General features: G+C 45.2%; 1 long non-coding RNA gene across 1 annotated transcript; it reads left to right on the top strand.

Moving 5' to 3' along the window:
• The first annotated feature begins 1,205 nt into the window (after positions 1 to 1,205).
• On the top strand, positions 1,206 to 19,304 carry LOC117311018 (uncharacterized). Its single transcript, XR_004524998.2, has 5 exons — positions 1,206 to 1,657; positions 12,294 to 12,565; positions 14,205 to 14,289; positions 17,277 to 17,360; positions 17,460 to 19,304. It is a non-coding gene; the product is annotated as an uncharacterized lncRNA (long non-coding RNA).
• The last annotated feature ends 3,228 nt before the right edge of the window (positions 19,305 to 22,532 follow it).

Raw genomic sequence — 22,532 nt, 5'->3', positions numbered from 1 at the left:
AGACCACGTTAGGCCCTGAGAATACAAAATTGTATAAAGTGTGATGCCATCCCTCAGGAACTCATGGTCTAGTTGGAAAGGGGACAAAGAAGTGAACAATGGCACTGCAGCTGGACTCAGATGAGCATTGGGGGCTGAAGGGGCCCTTGGTCCACCTTTGTTGGTGGGGATTCCAGGAAGTCTTGGAGGAGGTAAACTCTGAGCCAAGCCTTGCAAAAGGATTTCAGGTCTAGTCTGCTTGCCAAGTCTCCCCATCTAACAGAGTGGTCCTGAGTTTTCAAAAATCCTTGACTCAAGAGAGGGTCATAGCATTTGGACTCTTCAAGCACCAGATCACCCGCTACGTCAGAGGAGAAAAAATCCGCAGCTTGGTCTCCTTTCCTGTAGCAAAGAAGCTGTTGGTAAGAAAGGTTGGGGATGAAGGCTCACCTGAACTGCTGGCCAGCCAGAGAAGCATACAAACACTTCGGATTGCTTCCTTACTCCCAAATTAGTGCTTGCAGTACTGAAACCATGCTCACTGCACAAAACTTTCCCTGGGAACTCGTGGGCTTTCCATTCTTTCCAGCATTTGGGGCTCATCGCTGGACAAGAAGAGCAGGAGGTCAAGTCCGGCCTCTACCCACAAACAACTGGTTTGTGATCAAGTACCCATCAATTTCTTCATTTGTAAAATGAGAGCACTGCTCTGGGAGATTGTAGTCCATGACTCTATCCTGTCAAACTGGGAGTTAGGCAGTTGCTAGAATGTGAGGAAACCTGGATTATCCCTTATTAGTCTGTGGGCTCTCCTACAGGCAGAGCTTCCTGGACTGCAATGCTGCTCTGAGCTCTCAGGCATCAGACGGCGGGTGGGGTGTGGGTGGGTGGAGGTGTGCAACACTGAGGTTGCGGTTGGAGCCCTGGATCTGATTTTCATCTCTGTTCACCAACCAGCTGTGTGACCTTGTGGGAGCCACCTAATTTACTTCCCAGGTAAAATGTGGGACAGATGATCACTAGCATTCCACAGTAAATTGGGGCTTGAGAAACTCATCCACTGAGATGCGGGACAAAACTCATTCAAATACACGATTAAAGTAAGTGGGAAATGCGTGCGATCTGCCAGGTACCTAAGTAAGGTTGAAGACACCAGCTAAACCTCAGCGATGCAGCAGTCAAAGGTCAGCGCAGAAAACCAGTACTTTGTCTGGCTGAGAGGCACGCTCAAGTCTTTGTCAGAAAGCAGAATTTTCCTTCTGAGGTATCCGTTGTTTGAAGAGAAGTCCGCAAGACTCGAAGACGAGGTTGAGAACTCAACCTGCCTTCTATTTAGGGGCGGGGCCCGCGCAGTTTTCCCGAGCTCTAATGGAAGGGGCGGGTCCGGCGCGGCGGCAGCAGCCAATGAGAGAGTAATCCGATGAAGTCATGGAGTTCCTCAGCGCTTCATTGGCGGATCCCCGAGGCGCCGGCGCAGACTGCAAGGCGGGTTGGCCAGTGGCAGCTGGGCGCCCGAGATCCAGGAATTGCAGGGCGAGTCTGCAAACTTCTGCCCAGCTTTTACTTACCCTAAGGGGAGAACCACGCGATGAGTGCGTCTCTTCTTGAAGGGAGAAATGAAAATGCCCAGAAAAAAGACCTCTTACCCACCCCAAAGGCTGGATTTACTCATCCTGAGGTAACTCGCGTTTCTTTGGTGAAAGTGGAAAGTTTATTTTGTTTTAATCCAAACACACTGATTAATTAACCGCTTTAACCGTTTAATGATACTGAACAAACATCCCTTGGCTGGTCACCTTTTATTTCCGCAGTGACACTCAGGGTTGGGAACAAAGACATTTCTGACGTTTTGAAACATTTTAAAGCCGTGATTCTCAAACCGTGGTGTACAGGGGGATCCAGAATGTAGGTTGCACACACCGGGCGCCACCCCCTGTTTCCAGTCCTTCTGACCCTGGAACCTGCAGATTGAAGAAACTGGCAGGGCCAGGAATGTGGACCCCACTTTGGGAACCAAGCATTTGAGCATCATCAGAGCTTGTTACAAATGCAAATTCTCAGACTGTGCCCCTCCAGACCTACTGAATCAGAAACTCTGAGGTCTAGCCCTATGTGTTTTAACAAGTCCTCCAGGTGGTTCTGATGCACCTTCAAGTTTGAGAATGGGGCTTCCCTGGTGGCGCAGTGGTTGAGAGTCCGCCTGCCGAGGCAGGGGACACGGGTTCGTGCCCCGGTCCGGGAGGGTCCCACATGCCGCGGAGCGGCTAGGCCCGTGAGCCATGGCCGCTGAGCCTGTGCGTCCGGAGCCTGTGCTCCACAACGGGAGAGGCCACAACAGTGAGAGGCCCGCGTACCGCAAAAAAAAAAAAAAAAAAAAAAAGTTTGAGAATGGCTTTAAATCAAATCCTCATGACCCTTGAGACTGCTTCTGCACAATCTGAAGAGTTACCCTGCAGTCCATTCACTCCTGCACTCCCAGACTCTTAGGCCTGTCTGGGGGCCTGTAGTCCAGTCCTTCTGGGGTAGGTAATTTTGGTTGCCATGGAACTCCAGGCTCCTCACCAGGGCTCCTAGCAGCTGCCATGGTTTTGCCTACAAGTAATTGGACCAGAGATGCACCTGTGACAGTGCTTTCCTAGAACTGATTGAGATGGTTTCTGTGAGTGACTAGACCCTAAGGGTGAACATGGTACCCAAGGGCAGACTTGTTCTGCCATATGGCCTGGGGAGCAGAGGAAACTGGTCTTCAGAAGGAAGAAGAGGAGTGAAGCAGACACATAGGTCCAGAGATGGGGAGGTGGAAAGAGAATCCATTCCTAGATGCCCTCCAGGCCCTGCACTACCAGCCTCTGCCTACTTCTCAGACTTAGGCCACTGGCTCTGGCTCACAGGACTCCGTTAGCTGAAGGAAAGATCACTTTCCCGACCTACCCGAGGCCCTGCTGCCTTCCAGCCCTCAGGTAGCAGGTGATTCCTCAGCTTGTATTCTCTGATAACAAACACCCCTCCTGACTGACCCATGTGGATTCCTGAGATTTGCCACCCAGGGACTCTTGAGGGATTCAGCTTTGTTTTACAGACAAGGAAACTGAGACCCAAGTGACCTGCCCACGGTTACGTGAGCACTAAGCTTGCAGGCCACTGCTGCATCCCCAGGGGACTCACCCTCATGACCTTGGGTCACAGCCCTGGGCTCTCACAGCAAAGCAGTCAGGTCAACCTCAGGCCTTTTCGCCTCCTCTTGCAAGCTTTTAATAAGTCAGTTTCATTTTCAAAATACTGCCCAGAATAGTCTATGGTCAGCAGAAAGATGCTGACAGCACTGTCTATTCTAGGAAGTTATTTTATTTTCTGATGAACTATAGTGGCAATGGATGGTTTGAACGTCTGTTGCTGAAGGAGCATGACAGATGTTACACTGGTCCTCACCCCACCCAGATTTCTTTCTTTCTTTCTTTTTTTTTTTTTGCGGTACGTGGGCCTCTCACTGTTGTGGCCTCTCCCGTTGTGGAGCACAGGCTCCGGACGCGCAGGCTCAGCGGCCATGGCTCACGGGCCCAGCCGCTCCGCGGCATGTGGGATCTTCCCGGACCGGGGCACGAACCCGTGTCCCCTGCATCGGCAGGCGGACTCTCAACCACTGTGCCACCAAGGAAGCCCCCAGATTTCTTTTTTAAGATGTAAAATGATATGATCTAGTAATTCCACGTCTGGGTATTTATCTGAAGAAAATGCAAACACTAATTCTAAAAGATAGGTGCACCCCTTGTTCATTGCAGCATTATTTACAATAATAACCAAGACATGGAAACAGCCTGTGTCCACACACAGATGAAAAGAAAATAAGAAAATGCAAGATATATGTGTGTGTTCTATATTATAATATATATAAAAAAATATTACTCAGCCATAAAAAGAATGAAATCCTGCCATTTGCGACAGCATGGATGCACCTTGAGGGCATTGTGCTAATGAGATAAGTCAGACAGTGAAAGACAAATACCGTATGATTTCATATGTGGAATCTAAAACAAAATAAAACAAACTCAGATACAGAGAACAGATCGGTGGTTGCCAGAGGCCAGGGGTGGGGTTGGGAGAAATGGGAAAGGGGGTCAAAAGGTATAAATTCCCAGTTATAAAATAAATCAGCTATGGGATGTAATGTATGGCATGGTGACTGTAGTTAATATTGTTTGTATATTTGAAAGTAGCTAAGAGAGTAAATCTTTTTTTTTAACATCTTTATTGGAGTATAATTGCTTTACAATGTTGTGTTAGTTTCTGCTTTATAACAAAGTGAATCAGCTATACGTATACATACGTCCCCATATCTCCTCCCTCTTGTGTCTCCCTCCCACGCTCCCCATCCCACCCCTCTAGGTGGTCACAAAGCACCGAGCTGATCTCCCTGTGCTATGTGGCTGCTTCCCACTAGCTATCTATTTTACATTTGGTAGTGTATATATGTCCATGCCACTCTCTCACTTCGTCCCAGCTTCCCCTTCCCCTTCCCCGTATCCTCAAGTCCATTCTCTACGTCTGCGTCTTTATTCCTGTCCTGCACCTAGGTTCTTCAGAACCATTTTTTTTTTTTTTTAGATTCCATATATATGTGTTAGCATACGGTATTTGTTTTTCTCTTTCTGACTTACTTCACTAAGAGAGTAAATCTTAAAAGTTCTCATCATATGAAAAAAGTTCTCATCAATACTTTGCCTGAGTGACTTTTACCAAACTCAGAGATCGTGCTGGTCAGGGAAGGCAGGGGGAGAAAAGAATAGAATTACTAGCTGCCCTTACTCCTGAGAGGCAGAACAACCATTTTCATGCCTTACGGCCACCTGGGATCTTTATGGCCTGTCCTGTATTGGGGGAATTCCCCGCCTGATGAGGCGGAACGCTCCTCCCACTGGAGAGGCTGAAGGTGCCAGGCGCTCACCGTGCCAGACTCCCTGGTGGCTACAGTGAAGCTGGGTAACAGCTCTGCCAGGCAGACACCACTCAGAGTCCAGGGGCAGCTGCTTCCGGATTCAGCTGAGGTTGCTAGAGCAGCTGTGGGTAGAGTTGGTCCAGGTGCACCTGGGTGCCCACACCCAGCAGCGGCTCCCAGAGATTGTGAACCACCCGAGATTAATTCCGTTTCTATCTAAATCAGCCAGAGTTGGTTTCTGTGGCTTTTAACGGTGAACAGGACTGATGGATGAGGCTTCCCAAAGGAGGGCCAGACACTGGCAGGGCTAGACGAGGGGGCAGGTGCCCAGGTAGAAGAAAATGGCATTCGAGCAGGGAGAGGTGCTGCAGCACACTGTCCTTCAGACCGAGTCACACGTTGTACGGAGGGAAGTGAGTCACATTGCAGGTCAGAGCATCCTCCAGCTCCTCACAGGGGTTACAGAGGGTCACAGGAATCATGAACGGGCTGGAGGGTTTTCCTGCAAGTCTGGCTTCTTTCCCTTTGATGCTCTCTGAGCTTTTCATTCAAGAATGCTGGGCTTTTCCTTTGTGGAAGAGGAGGTTGGGTTAGGAGGGAAAGGTTAGACTTCCTGAGCCTCTGCATAGGCAGCTTCTCGGGTTTGACTGGGGAGCCTCAGGGTGCTCCCCCGCTTCCAACGCCAAAAGTTAAATCCTTCCCCTAAAGTGTTATTTAACTAGGGGTGGATTTCCTTCCTCCGTCCCTCTGTCCCCCCCCCCCTCTCTCTCTCCCCTTCTTCCTTCCTTCCTTCCTTCCCCCCTTCCTTCCTTCCTTCCTTCCCTCCTTCCTTTCTTTCTGTGTATCTGATTTACAATATTGTGTTAGTTTCAGGTGTACAGCATAGTGATTCCAGTGTTTGCTTTTTTGCAGATTATATTCCATTATGGGTTATTACAAGATATTAGATATAATTCCCTGTGCTATACAGTGAATCCTTGTTGCTTATCTATTTTATGTATAGCAGTTTGTATCTGTTAACCCCATACTCCTAATTTGTCTCTCCCCCCTGCTCCCCTTTGGTAACCATAAGTTTGTTTTCTGTGTCTGTGCGTCTCTCTCTGTTTTGTATATAGATTCATTTGTATTACTTTTTGGATTCCACATATAAGTGATACCATATAGTATTTCTATTTCTTTGTTTGTTTATTTCAGTCAGCATAATATTCTATGGGTCCATCCATGTTGCTGCAAATGGCAAGATTTCATTCTTTTTTATGGCTGAGTAATATTGCATTGTATATACTTACAAGATCTCTCTTTTTTTTGATTGTACTAACTTATTCGTTTTTAACTTTATTTTTTATTGAAGTATAATTGAATTACACTGTTGTGTTAATTACTGCTGTACAGCAAAGTGACTCAGTTATACATATACATACATTCTTTTTCATGGATATTGAATATAGTTCCCAGTGCTATACAGTAGGGCCTTGTTGTTTATCCCTTCTACATATACCAGTTTGCATCTGCGAATCCCAAACTCCCAATACAACCCTCTCCCACCCCTCTCGCCCTTGGCAACCATCAGTCTATTATCTATGTCCCTGATTCTCTTTCTGTTTCACAGATAGGTTCATTTGTGTCATATTTTAGATTCCACATATAAGTTATATCATATGGTATTTGTCTTTCTCTTTCAGACTTACTTCACTTAGTATGATAATCTCTAGTGGCATCCATGTTGCTGAAAATGGCATTATTTTGTTCTTTTTTATGGCTGAGTAGTATTCCATTGTATATAAATACCACGTCTTCTTTATCCATTCATCTGTTGATGGACACAGGTTACTTCCATGACTTGGCTATTGTTAATAGTGTTGCCCTGAATATTGGGGAGCATGTATCTTTCTGAATTAGAGTTTTCAGTTTTTTCAGATATATACCCAGGAGTGGGATTGCCGGATCATATGGTAGCTCTCTTTTTAGTTTTTTAAGGAATTTCCATACTGTTTTCCAACTGGCGGCACATTACATTCCCACCAACAGTGTAGGAGGGTTCCCTTTTCTCCATACCCCTTCCAGCATTTATTATTTGTAGACTTTTTGATGATAGCCATTCTGACCAGTGAGGTGATACCTCATTGTGGTTTTGATTTGCATTTCTCTAATACTTAGTGATGTTGAGCATATTTTAATGTGCTTACTGGCCATTTGTATGGCTTCTTTGGAGAAATGTCTATTTAGGTTTCTGCCCATTTTTTGATTGGGTTGTTTGGTTTTTTTCAATATTGAGCTATATAAACTGTTTGTATATTTTGGAAATTAATTCCTTGTTGGTTTCATTGTTTGCAAATATTTTCTCCCATTCTGTAGGTTGTTTTTTGTTTTGTTGATGGTTTCCTCTGCTGTGCAGAAGCTTGTAAGTTTGATTAGGTCCCATTTGTTTATTTTTCCTCTTATTTCTTTTGCTTTGACTGCTCTAAGAAAATATTTCTACAATTTATGTCTCAGAATGTTCACCCATGTTCTCTTCTAGGAGTTTTATGGTGTCATGTCTTACAGTTAGGTCTTTAAACCATTTTGTGTTCATTTTTGTATATGTTGTGAGGGAATGTTCTAATTTCATTAATTTACATGTAGCTGTCCAGCTTTTTCAACACCACTAGAAGGGATTGTCTTTTCTCCATTGTATATTCTTGCCTTCTTTGTTGTTAATTGACCATAGCTGCATGGATTTATCTCTGGGCTTTCTATCCTGTTCCATTGATTTATATTTCTGTTTTTGTGCCAGTACCATATTGTCTTGATTACTGTAGCTTTGTAGTGTAGTCTGAAGTCGGGGAGTCTGATTCCTCCAGCTCCTTTTTTTCCCTCAAGCTGCCTTTGGCTATTTGGGGTCTTTTGTGTCTCCATACAAATTTTAAGATTTTTTTTGTTCTAGTTCTGTAAAAAATGCCACTGGTAATTTGATAGGGATTGCATTAAATCTATAGATTGCTTTGGGTACTATGGCCATTTTAATACTATTAATTCTTCCAATCCAAAAGCACAGGCTATCTTTCCATTTCTTTGAATCATCTTCATTTTCCTGTATCAATGTTTTCTAGTTTTCAGCATATAGGTCTTTTACCTCCTTGGTTAAGTTTATTCCTAGGTGTTTATTTTTTTGATGTAATTTTAAATGTTTTTTTTTAACTTTCTGTTTCTGATATTTCATTATTAGTGTAAAGAAACACAACAGATTTCTGCATAATAATCTTGCACCCTGCTACCTTGCTGAATTCATTTATTAGTTCTAATAGTTTTTATGTGTAGACTTTTAGGGTTTTCTATATAGAGTATCATGTCATCTGCAAACAGTGACAGTTTTACCTCTTCCCTTCCAGTTTGGATACCTCTTATTTCTGTTTCTTGTCTGATTGCTGTGGCTAAGACTTCCAATACTGTGTTGAATAGAAGCGGTAAGAGTGGGCATCCTTGTCTTGTTCCTGAATTTAGTGGACAGGCTTTCAGCTTTTCACTGTTGAATATTACAACAGTAATATTGCTGGCTGTGAGTTTGTTGTAAATGTTGAGATGTGTTCCCTCTGTACTCACTTTGGTGAAAATTTTTATCATGAATGGATGTTGGATTTTGTCAAATGTTTTTTATGCATCTATTGAGATGATTGATCATTGTGGTTTTTCTCTTTCCTTTTGTTAATGGGGTGTATCACATTGATTGATTTGTGTATGTTGAACCATCCTTGGGACCCTGGAATGAATCCACCTTGATCATGGTGTATGATCCTTTTTATGTATCGTTGGATTCGGGTTGCTAATATTTTGTCAAGGATTTTTGCTCCTATATTCATCAAATATATTGGCCTGTAATTTTCTTTTTTTGTAGTGTCTTTGTCTGGTTTTGGTATCAGGGTGATGGTGGCCTCATAGAATAAATTTGGAATGGTTTGACAAGGATAGGTATAAGTTCTTTGTAGTATGTTTTGTAGGATTCCCCAGTGAAGCCATCTGGTGCTGGACTTTTGTTTGCAGGGAGTTTTTTAAAATTACAGATTATACTTCACTTGTAGTGATCAGTCTGTTCAAATTATTTATTTCTTCTTGACTCAGTCTTGGCAGACTGTATGTTTCTGGAAACGTGTCCATTTCTTCCAGGTTGTCCAATTTGTTGGCATATAACAGTTCATAGTATTCTCTTTATGACTTTTTGTATTTCTCTGGTATCAGTTGTCATTTCCCCTCTTTCATTTCTTATTTTGTTTATTTGGATCCTCTCTCTTTTCTTCTTGATGAGCCTGGCTAGAGGTTTGTTGATTTTGTTTATATTTAAAAAACAAAACCCAAAAAGCAGCTCTTGGATTGATCTTTTCTATTTTTTTAATCTCCATTTTATTTATTTCTTCTCTGATCTTTATTATTTCTTTCCTTTTGCTGACTTTAGGTTTTGTTTGTTCTTCTTTTTCTAATTCTTTTAGGTGATAGGTTAGGTTGTTAATTTGAGATTTTTATTGTTTCTTGAGGAAGGCCTGTATTGCTATGAACTTCCCTCTTTGAACTGCTTTTGCTTCAGGGGTGGGTTTTCTTTTTACAAGGAAAGATATAGATTAAAATAACACCCCCCTGCTCCAGCACAGCTGTTAATATTTATGCCTTTGATGGGAGCAACAAATTCCAGTGGAATGGGCCCTTGCAGCTCTGAGTGCATTAGAATGGGCTCCCAAGCCCAAGCCTCTGGGGGATGCCACCCCTGCGCGGCTGAGGGGCCCCTCTAGTGAGACTTCATCCAACATGGGGAGGCGCTGATGCATACTGGGGGCCCAGAGATCAGGTCCTTTCTTGGAAGCAGAGTCTGAGCAAGCAATGGGAATGGCTTAAGTACATAGAGGAGGAAGAGGAGGGAAAGGCCTCCAGAAGGCGGGGGCAGAATCTGGCACCCCACAGACAGGCCTCTCTCCCCTGCTCTCAGGGACCGGGCTGTGGGTCTGTCATCTTATCCCTAACCCCAGTTTAAACCATCAACTTCCACACAGCCCTGTGTGCAGGTCCATGTGAACGAGCCCAGGAGGCATCTGCCCACACAGGGGGCTTACGGAGAACAATCCGGAAAGAGTGGAAGCAGGACAAGTTACCCCTGCAGCACTTACCATCCTGAGCACTCAAACCAGCATCTGTCACCTGCTCCCTTCTGCAGGTCGTCTGCTCAGTGCACCCACTTCTCACTGTGTCCCTGCCTGGTGGGCTGTGGAGTCCCTGGCACTACAGGCCATGCCTTAGTCCTCCACACATCCCCCGGACACCCAGCTGCCCACGGCTCCACAGGCACTCATCAGTTCTCCCACCCATGCAATGTGGATGTCTTTGGAGAGCCCCCAAAGGAAGGAGAAGGGAAACCCCTGATGAACTACACCTCCCTCTTCACCAGGCTCATCTCCTTCCCCAAGAGGAAGGAGCAGTTAGGATTTCCAACTCACTCCTTTGTCAGTTTTTCTTACACTTTGTGTTTTTACTATAACAGGTATCCATAATCCCTCTCCTGTTAGAGGCATTTGGGTATGTGTTTGCTTCTCTGAACAGGTTCTGAGTCCCAGAAAGGCCAGGACTGTGTCTTGGTCACTTCAACATCCCCCTCCCCCATCATCTGGCACATGGCTGGCATGCTGTAGTTTTTGAATAAAGGAACAGTCATTGAATGGAATTGTCATGCTGAGGGCACCTACTCACCTATAATGTCTATGTAGTGTGTTGGAATGTGTGATCTTTTTAAAAAAGTTTAAGATATAAATCACATAGCACAGAGTCTCAGTTTAAAGTACACAGTTCAGTATATATTGACAGTTATGCAACAACCACAGCAATCAATTTTAGAACATGTCACCCCAAAAATATATTGACAGTTATGCAACAACCACAGCAATCAATTTTAGAACATGTCACACCAAAAACAAACCTTGGACCCATTAGCAGTCACTCCCAGCCCCTCCCCCTGCCAGCCGTGGAAAATACTAATCCATTTTCTGTCTTTATAGATTTTATTCTGGCCATTTCATATAAATGGAAACATACAATATATGGTCTTTTATAACCGGCTTCTTTGACTTAGCATAATGTTGTCAGGGTTCCTCCACAGTGTAGCATGTATCAGTACTTCATTCAGTCTTATGGTTGAATAATGTTCCATTGTGTGGAGACCACATTTTATTCATCCACTCGTCAGTTGTGTTCCCACTTCTTAGCTATTGTGAACGATGCTGCTATGTTCGTTTGTGTGCACATTTTTGCATGGACATAATTTTCGTTTTGCTTAGGTATGTACGTAGGAGTGAAATTGCTGGCTCATATGGTAACTCTATACTTAACCTTTTGAGGAATTGTCAAACTCTTTTCCAAAACAGCTGAACCATTTTACATTCTCACTAACAATGTATGAGGGTTCTAATTTCTCTGCATCCTTGTCAACACTTGTTATTATCTGTCTTTTTAATTTTAGCCATCCTAGTGTATGTGAAGTGGCTAAGGATGTTGAGCAACTTTTCATGTGCTTATTGACCGTTTGTTTATCTTCTTCAGAGAATTCAGATCCCTTGCCCATTTTAAAATTGGGTTGTTTTTCATTTTAATAATTGAGTTGTGATTATTCTTTATATATTCTAAATACAATTCTCTTAGCAGATATATGATTTGCAAATATTTTCTCCTATTCTGTGGGTTGTCTTTTCACTTTCTTTGTAGTATCCTTTGAAGTGCAAATGTTTTTAATTTCAATGAAATTGAATTTATCTAATTTTTCCTTCTGTTACCTCTACTTTTGGTATTGTGCTTAAGACACCATTGCCTAATCAAAGGTCATAAAGATTTGCATCCATGTTTTCTTCTAAGAATTTTGTAGTTTTAGCCCTTACGATTAGGTCTGTGATCCATTTTGAATTAATTTTTGTATATGGTGTGATGTAGGGGTCCAAATTCATTCTTTTGCATGTGATATCCAGTTGTGACAGCCCCATTTATTAAAAAGACTATTCTTTCCTTCTTTGAATGATATTAGCACCCTTATCAAAAAAAAGGGTTTATCTCTGAACTCTGATGTTTATTCTATAGATCTCTGTGCCTATTCCTACGTCAGTATCACACCTTCTTGGTTACTGTAGCTTTATAGTAACTTTTGAAGTTGGGAAATGTGAGTTTTTAACATTGTTCTTTTACAAGATTGTTTCAATCATTGAGGGTCTTTTGCATTTTCACATTAAAATTCGGATCAGTCTGTCCCTTTCTGCAAAAACTGGCAGCTGGGATTTTGATAGGGATTGTGTTGAATCTGTACATTAGTTTGGTGAGTATAGACATCTTAAGAATGTGAAGTCTCATCCTGTCTACTTCACCTCGTCCCTTGTCTCTGCAGAGTTGCTGTTGTTCGAAAGAGGCCAGAGAGCTGGATTTACTGAGCTCCTGAAGTCAGAGAAGTGCTTTGCTTTTTCTCTAGAAGCCCTTGGGGATCAAGGCTCAGCTCCTGGCAGGATCATCTTCTGCATGATCGCTGTAATTCCTGGGCCCCAATCTGGATGCACTTTCTCAGGACTTCTTTCCACCCCAGGCCTGATCAGCAGATACTCCCAGCCAGGCCTCAGGAACCATCGCCACGTTAACAAACCAATCATAGGCTGGCTTCTACATGTGAGTTCACAAATGTTTTTGCAAGTCATTCAGGCAAACAATAACCCCAGCTGCTCTTTGAAGGGTATCAAAAAAGGCTTCTACCCAAAGGCCTTACCCTTCCTCCCCCACCGTCCTTAGAGATTCTCGCCTTGGGCAGGTGCCTTTTAACATGCCCGTGTGTCTGAAGATAATACATGAAGCTCCAATCTCCTAGTTCAAATTAGTTTCTTATCTTGCTTTCCCTTGCAGCTGGCAGTGAAATGTTCCCAGCAAAGTGAGGTGCCTCAGGAGGGCTGTGAGAGAAGCAAGGGATGGAGAGCAGAGCAGAGGCCCTGCCAGCCCAGGGAGGGGTGGGAGGGCGCCCAGGAGAAACTTCTTGACATCATGATTTTCTGAGACCAGGCCTGAATGAATTCATGGCCGTTGAGAATGTCAGGGCCGGAGGGAAGTCCTCAGAGAGCAGAGGGTCAGACAGCACAGAGAAGGAGACCAGGTCAGGGCATCAAAAGGACACGTCTGCAGTCTGGAAGGAAGTGCCGGAGGTAAGACCTGAGCCCAGGGCTCCTGCCTCTGTCCCTCTATGCTGCACCTGCCTCGCTGCCGCAGACAGACAGTTCCTTCCAGCTTCCTGAGTGTGGCCCCTGGGACAAAGCTGGATGCTGGTGACATGCAGTGGGGAGCTGACATTCATTCGATGGGTATGTGGTCATTTACTCATAACTGCTAGTTATATTAGGAGCTCTTCAACCTAGCGAGGCGTCCGGGAAGGCTCCGTGAAGGCGGCCAGTGACCTGAAGGCCCTGGGCTGAGGGCGGGGAGAAGCAGCGGGCAGATGAAGGGCAGTGAATGTCTGCCAGGAAGGGGTTGGGGAGTGCTAGGGGGAGAGCAGGAAGGCAGGCAGCACAGGGGGCCAGGGTCTGGTCTGCTGTGTGATGGAGAGAGGACCAGCACCCCACGGGGCTCTGGGGCTTCTTCCAGGGAGCAGTTGGGAGACACAGAGGAGTTTCACTGGGAACGTGACATAATCAGGTTGGAATTTTCAGATGGTCGTTGAGGGGACGTCCTCCTCTAATATCTCTGACCGTGGACCCCACTGGAGCCCAGGCCCTCACCCAGGAGCTGACACCACCCAGGAGAACCTCTGGGGAGGCCGGCCGCCCCCTCCACAAGCAGATCGGTGTCCCTGGTGTAGAAACCAAAGCTCAGGCTTCTCTCATTCACTTAAGAGGGGTAACATTTAAGCCTACTCTTCACCCTGAGCTTCAGGGAGTTTCCTCAGCTCCCAGAGACACCCTGGTCTGGCTGGAGACCCAAGACACCAGAGCACACGGGGGCATTTCTGGGCTGGCTGGCCCCTCACTTGTGCCTGGGAGGCAGAAGTACCATTTTCTCTCAGGCCTTCTTTCCACCTCTCCGAAATCTCAGGAAAGCTACAGAGCCACCTTCTGACAAGGGTAGAGCACTCCAGTCGGCGTGATCCAGCCGCAAGGGCAGAAGGATGCTGTTTAACAGACAAAGTCAGCTCTGGGACCCGTCCCTTTGTCAAGAAGCTGGGTTCTAAATCACCCACGCCCCTCCTCTGTGGCCTATTCATTTGGGGTATCAGCATACAAGGCTGGGAATGATGTCTGTCTGTCTTTCTCTCTCTCTCTCTTAGGAAAATTTCTGAACAAACAAACAAAACAAAGAAACATGATTTCCAGGGTGGAGCTATCTCTGAGGGTCTTTCTACCAGACTATGGGTAAGTCAATTAATCTTTCTGAGCTTCACTTTTCTTGTAAATATTTCTTAACCCCAAAGTATCTCAGAGTAGGAGTGTCTGGACACCCCATCCTGGTCAGCAGGCAATTGTACAGAGTCCAGAAACTCAACTGCATTGAGGCCCTGGGCCTCCCAGGTCAGCCAGTAGCTTTCACCGGGAGGGTTTCACACGCATGCAGAGGAGTAGGCCCTAAGCTTCAGAGGGGGCTGTCCGTCTCCATGACATCACAGGGCAGCTCAGAGCCCAGCCTAAAACCTCAGGAAACATTCACGTATCAAAGGACAGTCATCAGGGAATAGGTTATTGTTCGTTTGTTTGAAGTCTTTCTTCAAAGTGCCTTTGGAAAGAAAACTATAAAACTGCGTGATGACTCAGGAGTTTGCGAGTTATTCGTTCATGCTGCTGACGACAGTCTGAGTCTGATCTTTAGCTATTTAACACATAAGAAGCAGACGGTGTTTGTAAGTCCAAACAGTGGTCCTGAGAGAAAGGAGGAAAGCTTGTTCTTTCACACGTGGCCCGTGATGCGCAGCTCAGCTTGCTCCCGTGAGGGCTGGGTCGCCCCGATGAAGATTCCTCAGGGAGAATGTATGGCCCCTAATTACAGTGGCTACACAGTCACTTCTCCAAAAGTAAGGTGCGCTAACGGTCGGGAGAATGGATGCAACCTTTGACTGAGACAATGAGTCATATTCTTTCAAGCTGGGAAGGGAAAGACCGTGGGCTCGAGCGTCAATAGACTGATGAATCAACACAACTTTGCTGCAGTTTGCATTCCTTTCTTTCTCAAGGATGGAAATTAATATCTGGCATCTATTGAGCCTTTTTTCAAACTTTATCTCAGAATAAAACCCTCATTGTTGGATGCAGTGTCTTGACAGTAAATGGCAAAATTATTCCATTATTCTGCACCACCACAGATAATCGCCCGACCCGGGGCAGGAGGTGAAGGTGCGGGGAGTGAAAAGGAGCTTCCAGGATCAAGTGGCCTTAGGAGCACAAAGCCAGTTGGATATGCTTAATCCTTGCCACTTGCCCTCAGAGTACAAAAATGTTTTGAACTGCCAGAAGGCACTTTGCAAGGATCTGCATTTCCATTTTTCTTCTTGATTTTATTGAATTCAAGTCCATGAGTAGTTATTAAGCAGCTGCTGAGTATTCAGAATACTGCTGAATCCCCTTGCTCCCTCGCCCTGCTTTTCACCCCACCCCCTACACGTTAGTATAGGATGCCCCGCACGGTGGGACTCGCTGATGGATTCAGTTCCACAGGTCACTCGTTCTGCAGGTCCACGAACCCCAAAGGCCTGATGGCTTGCGTGAGTGAGCGCACACAGCTCCTTGAACTGCACTTTGTACTGTACACTCACTCACCCTCGGGATCATCTGGGTTAAAATTTTAATCCCTGGGTGGCCTCCTCTCACCATCCATTGTGCTCAGGGCGGACTGTCTCCTTTACCAGCTGTTCAGGGAACGTTTAGAAACTAGTTCTAACAAGGTACTGGCGTGCCAGTCCGCTGCTCGTGGCACTCCGTCTTCTGCAGCTCTGTTCCTCTCTGCCGGGTTTTGTCATCAAGAACGGACTGGTGGGAGGGATAAATTGGGAGATTGGGATTGACATATACACACTACTGTATATCAGATAGATAACTAATAAGGACCTACTGTATAGCACAAGGAACTCTTCTCAGTACTCTGTAATGACCTACATGGGAAAAGAATCTAAAAAAGAGTGGATATATGTATACATATAACTGATTCACTTTGCTGTACGGCAGAAACGAATACAACACTTTAAATCAATTATACTCCAATGAAAATTAAAAACAAACAAAAAAAAAGCAAATAAGATGCAGGCAACTCTGCAGTACAGATGTGTCTTTGGAAAAGCAAAGGCCCCTTTGAATAAAATTTACAGCCTGTCATTAGAGCCAAAAAAAAAAAAAAATGGACTGTGCTTTGCTGGTGGGACTAGGCCTACATTTTCCTTTAAGAAGTCCTTAGGAGGGCTTCCCTGGTGGTGCAGTGGTTGAGAGTCCGCCTGCCGATGCAGGGGACACGGGTTCGTGCCCCGGTCCGGGAAGATCCCACATGCCGAGGAGCGGCTGGGCCCGTGAGCCATGGCCGCTGAGCCTGCGCGTCCGGAGCCTGTGCTCCGCAACGAGAGAGGCCACAACAGTGAGAGGCCCGCGTACAGGAAAAAAAAAAAAAAAAGAAGTCCTTAGGAAGTATTTCTGATATGCAGAAAGGCCTAGGAAATGCTATAGGTGTTAACACCTGTGTGCTGCCACTAAGCTCAAGAAAGAAAACATCAGAAATACAACCGCAGCCTCCTGCTTAAAGAGCCCCAAACACGAAAGTAGAGCTTTGCAACTTGCTCCTATGCTTGGGGTCAACAGCAATTCACTGGGCCACAGTGAAACATAGCTTCTGTGTCTGATCTGGTAAGACACTGCAGAGTCGCTATGGGCCTAGGAGATTGCCAGCAATTATTATCCCTATCACTGCATCTTTCTGCATCCAAAATGCGTCCCCAGCTGCAAGATCAACGTGGGCAGGCCAGTGTGTGGAGTTGGAATTTTGACTTCAGCCCACTGAGCCCCCTTCTCATCCTAATGATAGCCACACTGTCAAGTTGAGGGGTGTTGTCAGGCCCAAATTATGAAGTAATGCCCAGGCCCACGGCCTTCCCCTGTGCCCAGACCTCCTGCAGGGCCACCATGCCCAACTTCTTCAGGTCGTGCTGGCTCTTCCTACTGTAGGTGCCCTCTTCAAGCTGCGTGGTATATTACTGACCTTAGACCCTCCCTCAATATTTGTGATTAATCAATAACTACTAAAATTTTTGAGCACCCCAAATGTATCAGACATTTTATATAGATATTGCAGCATAAAAAATTACTGCAGAGCATGTCCCAGTCTTCTGTGATGAAAGGATAACAATAACGGTATACCTATTTTGCAGGTGAGGAAACTGAGGCTTGGGTTGGATCCTCCAGTGGTGGAAACACAGGCAGTACCGAAGAGTTGTACCAAACTTGCTGAGAAGGTAGGATTTTGAGGCATAGGTCTTCCCCAGACCTTCCACTGCAGGCTGACTCTGTTTTCTTGCCAGGCTGGTCTATCCATTTATTTGGTTGTCTTTTAGTCACTCGTGGTCGCACCACATTGTTCGGTGGAGGGCCCCAGCATGGCCTTCATCTGGGTTTCCTGTGAGTTCCACTTCAGCACCAGCTGCAGCCTCCAACTACCACAAGGTACAGTCTGGAAGAACTGACTACTGCTTTCGCTGAGCTGTATCACCTGCGACTATGAAAGTCTGATAGAATAAACTAGAATATTTACTAGAAACATCCACGGATGCTTTGCATATATTATTATCTTACAAACATGAGACTCTTGACTCAGTCCATGCATGTGGCGCAGCATCATTTGCAGCTGAACCTTCTGGAAAGTAAGCCTGCAGACGGGCAGCAGCAAGCCAGAGCCACCATCTGGGTCATCGGGTGGCCCAAGGTTATCCCCTTCACCCCACACCTCTGCCTGGAGGCTTAGTCCTGCCTTTGGCATCACCTGGGGATTACTTCTTCTTTTGTCTTATAAATAGTCAAACACATGCCTAGGTTAGCTATTAATCCCGGGGACTTGCTCTGAGATTTCAGAATCATGTCTTCCTCAGACTGAGCACACGGCACACACAGCAGAGCTGACCAGAGTTAAAGGAAAAGAAAAAACCCCACAGAATGCCAAGCACAAGTCCAGTTTTGAGAGTGTGGCTGGCTTTGAGAATTGATCAAAGAGGGAAGCGTGCTAAAAACAGCCCTCACCACGTAATCCTGTTTACATTATCCCGTATAATAGAAACCTGTTTATATTACCCCTCCTGCCGTGGAAGACTCCACCGCTCTCTGCTCTCTGGTAATTCTTTGTGGCGAAAGGAAACTTCTTCCATTTGGTCAGGAGGTTTCAGGGCCCAGAGAAAGGGAGGAGAAGGGGATAGGAATAGAGAACAAGGGATCCAGGGCAGGAGGATGGGTTATAATTTATTTCCAAGAAATAAAAAAGGATTAAGTACAGAAAGAGCTGTGCCACAGAGTCGGGAACACTGACGAACAGCCTTCCTTCTCAGCAAATTAAATTTCTATTGCTCTTTTTTATTTTTTAAGCATCCAGTTTAAAACAAAGGCTTAGAAAAAAATGTCCTGCAGTTTTCAACTTGATGCAAAACATAAACAAACTCTGTACTGGACACAGCCCAGCTGCAGGGAACCCAAAAGGCAACCACCAACAAATGAAGCTTTACTCTTGGGCCTAATAAGGACCCAAGCTTCTAAGTTGAGGACACATTTATTTCACTGGCAAATTTTGGTTTTAGCTTGTTGAGCTCAAGAGCAAAATGTCTTGAGAAAAGCCCTCAGGGGCACTGATCCCAAGCAGGGCCACTCCTGGAGGTTGGTGGGAAGGGGGAGGAGCTTTGCTCGTTTCTGGGAGCTCTGCACTGTTTTGTCCCTGGTTTTTAAAAGAAGTCTCCTATGTGTTGTGTTCATTGGTGTAAAGTAAAGCTTGTCTCACCCAAGGTAAGTAAAAAATACATCCCCACCCCACCCAGATGCTATGCACCACCAAGGAGGAAGAAAGCAAGTGCTGGGAGAGTGTGTGCTCAGCAGGGAGACCAAGCAGTTGGGTCATGGCCAAACCCATGGTGGCTAGAAGTGGGCATGGGGTGTATGTTTCCTACTGTTGCTGTAATAGCTATCATGGGCGTAGTGGCTTAAAACAACACAAGTGTAATTTTTATCGGTTCTTTTCAAAAACAGATTTATCGAGATATAATTCACACACTATACAATTCACCCATTGAAGGCATACAATTCAGAGGTTTTCAGTATATTCACAGATATGGACACCCATCACCATAGCCAGTTACAGAACATTGTCATTGCCTCATAAAGAAACCCAGTACCCTTTAGCTTTCACTCCCTTATACCCCTAAACCCCCTGGTCCTAGGCAACCACGAATCTAGTTTCTATCTGGGGCTGGGGACAGTTGTGTGCTTCCCTCTAAGTGCTGCCCCTGCTTTCGAGCTGAGTGTTTGGTGGGGCTGTGGGTGGGCAGTAGCCTCAGGTCTCCTAGGCTCTCTCAGCATGGAACTCTGCCGCAGGAGTCGGGCAAGGCAACAAGGCCCCAGTGCTCTCGATGCACCATGCCAGAGGTGGAGCCCCATCCCACAAGTGTGGGCCAGGCAGAGGAATGAGGCCCCAGCTCCCATCTGCATGTCCCCCCAGAATTTGGCCTTGGCAACAGGAAGCTGGGGCAGGTTTAGAAATGCTGACATCTTGCCTCTCCTGGGAAGACAGCCCTCCGTCCCGGAGCTGGGGGAGAGGGAGCCCTGTGTTCTTGACTTCACCATTCTGGAGTGGAGTTTCCATCATGCTGAGCTGGAGGTCCAAAGTCCAAAATCAGTCTCACTGGTCTAAGTCAAAGTGTCAGCAGGGTCAGCACTTCTTGGAGGCTCTTGGGAGAATCCATTTCCTTGCCATTCTAGATACCACCTCTATCCTTAGGCTTGTGGGCCCTTTCTCCATCTTCAGAGCCTGCAGTATAGCATCTTCTCTGCTCTCTGACCTCCTGCATCTCTTATAAGGAATCTTGTGTTACATCGGGCCCACCTGATAATCCAGGTTAATCTCCATCTCAAGACCAGGAAGTTGAGATTGGTTCAAGATGGAGGACTAGAAGGACATGTGCTCACTCCCTCTTGCGAGAGCACTGGAATCACAACTAACTGCTGAACAATCATCGACAGGAAGACACTGGGACTCACCAAAAAAGATACCCCAGATCCAAAGACAAAGGAGAGGCCTCTATGAGATGGTAGGAGGGGTGCAATCACAATAAAATCAAATCTCATAACTGCTGGGTGGGTGACTCACAAACTGGAGAACAATTATACCACAGAAATCCACACACTGGAGTGAAGGTTCTGAGTCCCACATCAGGCTTCCCAACCTGGGGGGTCCGGCAATGGGAGGGGGAATTCCCAGAGAAACAGACTTTGAAGGCTGGCGGGATTTGATTGCAGGACTTTGACATGACTGGGGGAAACAGAGACTGAACTCTTGGAGGGCACACACAAGTTGTGTGTGCATCAGGACCCAGGGGGAAGGAGCAGTGACCCCCCCATAGGAGACTGAACCAGACCTACCTGCTAGTGTTGGAGGATCTCCTGCAGAGGCGGGGGGTAGCTGTGGCTCATCGTGGGGACAAGGACACTGGAAGCAGAAGTTCTGGGGAGTACTCCTTGGCGTGAGCCCTCCAAGAGTCCGCCATTAGCCCCACCAAAAAGCCTGTAGCCTCCAGTGCTGGGTCGCCTCAGGCCAAATAACCAACAGTGGGGAGGTTAGCCCCACCCAACAGCAGACAAGCAGATGAAAGTTTTACTGAGCTCTGCTCACCAGAGCAACACCCAGCTCTACCCACCACCAGTCCCTTCCATCAGGAGGCTTGCACAAGCCTCTTAGATAGCCTTATCCAACAGAGGGCAGACAGCAGAAACAAGAAGAACTACAATCCTACAGGCTGTGGAACAAAAGCCACATTCACAGAAAGATAGACAAAATGAAAAGGCAGAGAACTATGTACCAGATGAAGGAACAAGATAAAACCCCAGAAAAACAACTAAATGAAGCAGAGATAGGCAACCTTCCAGAAGAAGAATTCAGAATAATGATAGTGAAGATGATCCAGGACCTCGGAAAAAGAATGGAGGCAAAGATCGAGGAGATGCAAAAAATGTTTAACAAAGACCTAGAAGAATTAAAGAACAAACAGAGATGAACAATACAGTAACTGAATGAGAAATACACTAGAAAGAATCAATAGCAGAATAACTGAAGCAGAAGAATGGATAAGTGACCTGGAAGACAGAATGGTGGAGTTCACTGCTGTGGAACAGAATAAACAAAAGAGAATGAAAAGAAATGAAGACAGCCTAAGAGACCTCTGGGACAACATTAAACACACCAACATTCACATTATAGGGGTCCCAGAAGGAGAAGAGAGAGAGAAAGGACCTGAGAAAATATTTGAAGAGATTATAGTCGAAAACTTCCCTAACACGGGAAAGGAAATAGCCACCCAAGTCCAGGAAGCGCAGAGTCCTAGGCATGATAAACCCAAGGAGAAACATGCCAAGACACGTAATAATCAAATTGACAAAAATTAAAGACAAAGAAAAATTATTGAAAGCAACAAGGGAAAAACAACAAATAACATACAAGGGAACTCCCATAAGGTTAACAGCTGATTTCTCAGCAGAAACTCTACAAGCCAGAAGGGAGTGGCAAGATATATTTAAAGTGATGAAAAGGAAGAACCTACAACCAAGATTACTCTACCTGGCAAGGATCTCATTCAGATTCGATGGAGAAATCAAAAGCTTTACAGACAAGCAAAAGCTAAGAGAATTCAGCACCACCAAACCAGCTCTACAACAAATGCTAAAGGAACTTCTCTAAGCAGGAAACACCAGAGAAGAAAAGGACCTATGAAAACAAACACAAAACAATTAAGAAAATGATAATAGGAAGATACATATTGATAATTACCTTAAATGTGAATGGATTAAATGCTCCAACCAAAGGACACAGGCTTGCTGAATGGATACAAAAACAAGACCCATATATATGCTGTCTACAAGACACCCACTTCAGACCTAGGGACATATACAGACTGAAAGTGAGGGGATGGAAAAAGATATTCCATGCAAATGGAAATCCAAAGAAAGCTGGAGTAGTAATATTCATATCAGATAAAATAGACTTTAAAATAAATAATGTTACAAGAGACAAGAAGGACACTACATAATGATCAAGGGATCAATCCAAGAAGAAGATATAACAATTATAAATATATATGCACCCAACATAGGAGTACCTCAATACATAAGGCAACTGCTAACAGCTCTAAAAGAGGAAATCGGCAGTAACACAATAATAATGGGGGACTTTAACACCTCAGTTACACCAATGGACAGATCACCCAGAATGAAAATAAATAAGGAAACACAAACTTTAAATGACACAATAGACCAGATAGATTTAATTGATATTTATAGGACATTCCATCCAAAAACAGCAGATTTACACTTTCTTCTCAAGGACAAACGGAATATTCTCCAGAATAGATCACATCTTGGGTCACAAATCAAGCCTCAGTAAA

This window comes from Tursiops truncatus, chromosome 2, assembly GCF_011762595.2.
Source record: "Tursiops truncatus isolate mTurTru1 chromosome 2, mTurTru1.mat.Y, whole genome shotgun sequence".
Lineage (NCBI taxonomy): Eukaryota > Metazoa > Chordata > Mammalia > Artiodactyla > Delphinidae > Tursiops > Tursiops truncatus.
This window is presented reverse-complemented; position numbering and strand designations above follow the sequence as displayed.